Raw genomic sequence first — 3,767 nt, 5'->3', positions numbered from 1 at the left:
GCCTCAAATTAAAAAATATATATATATACAGGGTCATCTAAGACAGACAAGAGCTCATTAAAAAGGTAAGTAAGAAAAACATCTGGTGACACTGATGAAAATAATCAAAGGTATAGAGCAAATAGCCACTATCAACAATGAAAAGTGACACACCAAAAATTATCCCAGACCAGAAGAGAACAAGGTAGAGGAGGATGAAATTGAAAGTGTCTCACCTGGGGTCAGGCTAAGCTGGATTGAGGGTCTGGGATCGCTTAGCCTCAGCAGCTGAGAAAGTTGTGATGGGACAGAGCAAGGGCATTCTTGCCATGAGACCTGATGACTGTCAAGTTCCATGCACCCCAGAGAGCTCAGCATCTCTGGGTATGCATGAGGTGGGGGTTTGACTGCCCAGTGGGCCCCAGTGGAAAAGCCCGTGAGGCAGCCCTCTGCCCAAGCAGCCAGAGTGCATCCTGTCTTTGGCCCCTCCTAGTGCCCTATCCATCACTGTGCTATGCACTACCTTCATCAAGCCCTCCTGGGATGCACATCCATGGAGGCACCTGTTCCCACCAGGAACTATGTGTCTTTGATGTGCTGGGCTACTTGCACCCAGACCTACAGACAGATTTCTGCATGAACCCCCAGACAGTGCTGTCATTGCCACCTCCTGCTTCCTGGGTATCCTTTGAAGTCTCTCTGCATTCCTTCTGGATGTCTTTGGGCCCAAGCATCCAGCCCTAATGATCACCAATTGCTATGTCTGCCTATATCCTCACCACCCTGCAGAGTGACAATGTTATCAGCTTTTCTTACTGGGCTTCTGAACTCATCCTGGTTCAGCAGCAGCAACATAATAAGTACCATAGCTCCTAGGTCTATATCACATTTGCTGTTAGTTTCTACCTGGTGGTAGGAGTTGGTGGAGCCTCAATCCTGGCCACTGCAAGTGAATTTCCAATGCCACTACCCTACAGAGGAAGAGGAGTAGACCTTGGAGCTGCTGTTGGGGATGGAGAAGAATGAGACCTACCCAACAGAGTATGAGGTCATCAACAAATTCCAGCCACCCTCTGCCTACATACTGTATTACCAGGCAGAGCTTTCCTCCTTGGCAGCCACTCCCCCAAGTTGAAGTTCCTCATACACTCAAAGGAACTCTTTCCCCCAATAGGCCTAATCAGTAGGACCCTGACCAAATTCATAAAACCTTCCCAAGGACATATTGTCTTTAAAGTTGCCCATGTGTTCCAGCTTCTGAATGCTGGGATTCAGAGATTTTACATAACACACTCTTCCCCTTCCTGCTTCCCTTTGCTCCCTTCCAAGTCACTAGTCACTATAAACCAGGGAGGGTCAGAAAAATTTCATTCCCTCATGGATCATAGTTTTGGGACTGGGAATTTCTTTGAGTTCTGCTGGTAGTGGACAGTCTCAAACAGAAGTGTCACTAAGGCATAAGGGAATGGGAACTGTCCCCCACTGGCTCACTTTATGAGGCCCAGTATTTGTACCACACCTGTAGCTCTGGGCTGACCCCTCATTCCTTCTTGGAATGTCTCAGGCCCAGGCTTCCCAGTTGGTGAATTCTGTGCACTTTAGTCTTTTGGTTTTTCTTCACATGTGTTCTGATTTTCTGGGAAGAAGTAATTGCTTTTGGAGAGCAGAGCAATACTTTCTCCACCCTGTCCTGGCTTTGTAAAGCTGGAACCAGGCTGGAGAGCAGAACTGGGCAGGAGACTGAGGCCCCCTCGTGCCTCTGTAGAAGTAGAGTAAAGGAGATTCAATCTTCCTATCCCTTCTCCTTTAAATTGAATGGTTTTAAAAGGAAAAACAAAATCAAGCAACAGTAACTGTATCGTCTTTTTTAAACAGAGACAAGTCTGTTGTCATTTTTCAGAAACGTATCTCAATCCCTTTGGCTCTTCAATATTTGGACCATACTTCCTTCTGATTTCATGGCCACCCCTCCTAGGTTCTCTCCCAGCAGAATGCATCCTCTCTGCCCTGGTTTCTTTCCTCCCAGCGACAGTAGCTCCCTGGGCTCTTCTTGAGGAACCACATCCTCGTGGCCTCAAAAGGGCTGAGGGCTATGGCCTGGCTGGCCAGTCAGCATGGAGCATCTCAGGACTGCAGCATTGAGATGATACCTGGCCTCATTTCAGAAGCAGGGACCAAGCACGGCAGTATCCTTCACTCTCCATATAGGAATGCCAAGCAGCAGCCCATAAACTTAATGTCAAGACCACCCTGACAGACTGACAGATCTGGTAGTAGTGTCAAACTCAGTGTGTCCTCTAGACTAGTACTTAGGGGTATAGCTTGCAGCATGCCCCTCAATCCTTCTCGAATGTACTCTGGTCTTGCAGTGTGCTACTGGCTAGTTCTTGCCTGGTCATCACTCTGGCTACCCTATTTTCTCTGGATTTGATGAATTTTCTGCCCTGAGACCTGAGGCATAGAGTAGGTGAAACTTGAACCCCTCTGCAGTGTGGCTCCAGATGGCCAAACTGTCCTAGTTTCTTTGGTGCTAGTGTGCAGTGCTGAGCTTAAAAGAAGACAGACTCCAACTTCCTCCCATGCTTACGGTGATAGGCAGTTTGAGCAAGAATGGAGAATTGATATATGCATTTAGCTGTGACTACAAGGAGACCGTCTAGCAAGGTCTGCACAGATGCCTGTGTGGGTCAAGACCACATCTGCATACAAGTTATGTGATACCAAAGTGTGCTCCAAAGTGATTCCCACTCTTCCAGACTCTTCTCTAAGGTAAGAAAGGCTGCCATGTGATACCTGAGCACCAAGCCAGGAAGCTAAGTTGAGTTAGTTTTTCTGTAAAGTCCTGAGTTTGTCATTGGCAGGTTTCTGAGATATGGACAGCTGTTCCTGATCATAGGATTCTGAGCAGGAAGGACAGAATATTAGGCACCAAACATGCATTCCATAGTGAACATTGATCACATGAGACTCTGACATTATTCTGTGGACCATTTCACTTGATTTGGAATCTACTTATTACTTTTCTGTGCCTCTGTCATTTCTTTCTTTTTTACTCTGCCATCCTGACATTCATAGTTTCTTACATAAATACCCCTGGTTGTTTTTCTTTTCTTTTCTAGAAAAAAAAATTAAAAGGCAAAACAAAACAAAACAAAAACTACAAATGAGGATGTAAAAAACAAACAAATTTATTCCAGATAATGAAGTGGAAAACAATAGGCTATTTATTGATTCTTGAATGTTTTAAAGATTCTTGCATGTATGCAATTTTATACAACAAATATGTGCATGGGAAAACTATTTGTCATCAGTAATTGTTGAATATGACATATTTATCAACAACAGAGAGTACCTCAATCTTATACAGCAAAGAAAATGGACATAACCATTATGTTTACAAAATATGAATTTTATAAATATAATGATAAATAATGGTGTGATTCTTTGGTGATTACCAAACTATATATATATATATATATATATATATCATGTAATTTACCTATTTATGAAAACAAATTGGCAGTTAGTTACATATAAATAAAAAGTAAATCTATTTTTAAAATGAAATTTTTACTGAAATTCAAGATTGCACTTTTCTCAGGGAATGATGCAGGACCAGAAACTTGGTGTAAAGAATTCTACAGAACTTCTGGGCATATGGGTCTTGGTGGGCACCCAGTGGTCCTTTCACAAACACTCTACAACCTGTACCCTTTAAGTAAACACACACATTTCATTGTTAGGTTTAATTCAAAAACTTAAAAGCTATACATGGGCTTAGAAGAAAA

The 3,767-nt window shown here is 43.3% G+C and overlaps 1 pseudogene; it reads left to right on the top strand.

Moving 5' to 3' along the window:
* The first annotated feature begins 386 nt into the window (after positions 1-386).
* On the top strand, positions 387-1,114 carry LOC109702501 (transmembrane protein 127 pseudogene; annotated as a pseudogene).
* The last annotated feature ends 2,653 nt before the right edge of the window (positions 1,115-3,767 follow it).

The sequence above is a fragment of the Castor canadensis genome, chromosome 15, assembly GCF_047511655.1.
Source record: "Castor canadensis chromosome 15, mCasCan1.hap1v2, whole genome shotgun sequence".
NCBI lineage: Eukaryota > Metazoa > Chordata > Mammalia > Rodentia > Castoridae > Castor > Castor canadensis.
Note: the sequence above shows the minus strand (reverse complement) of the source record. Positions and strands in the feature narration are given on the sequence as shown.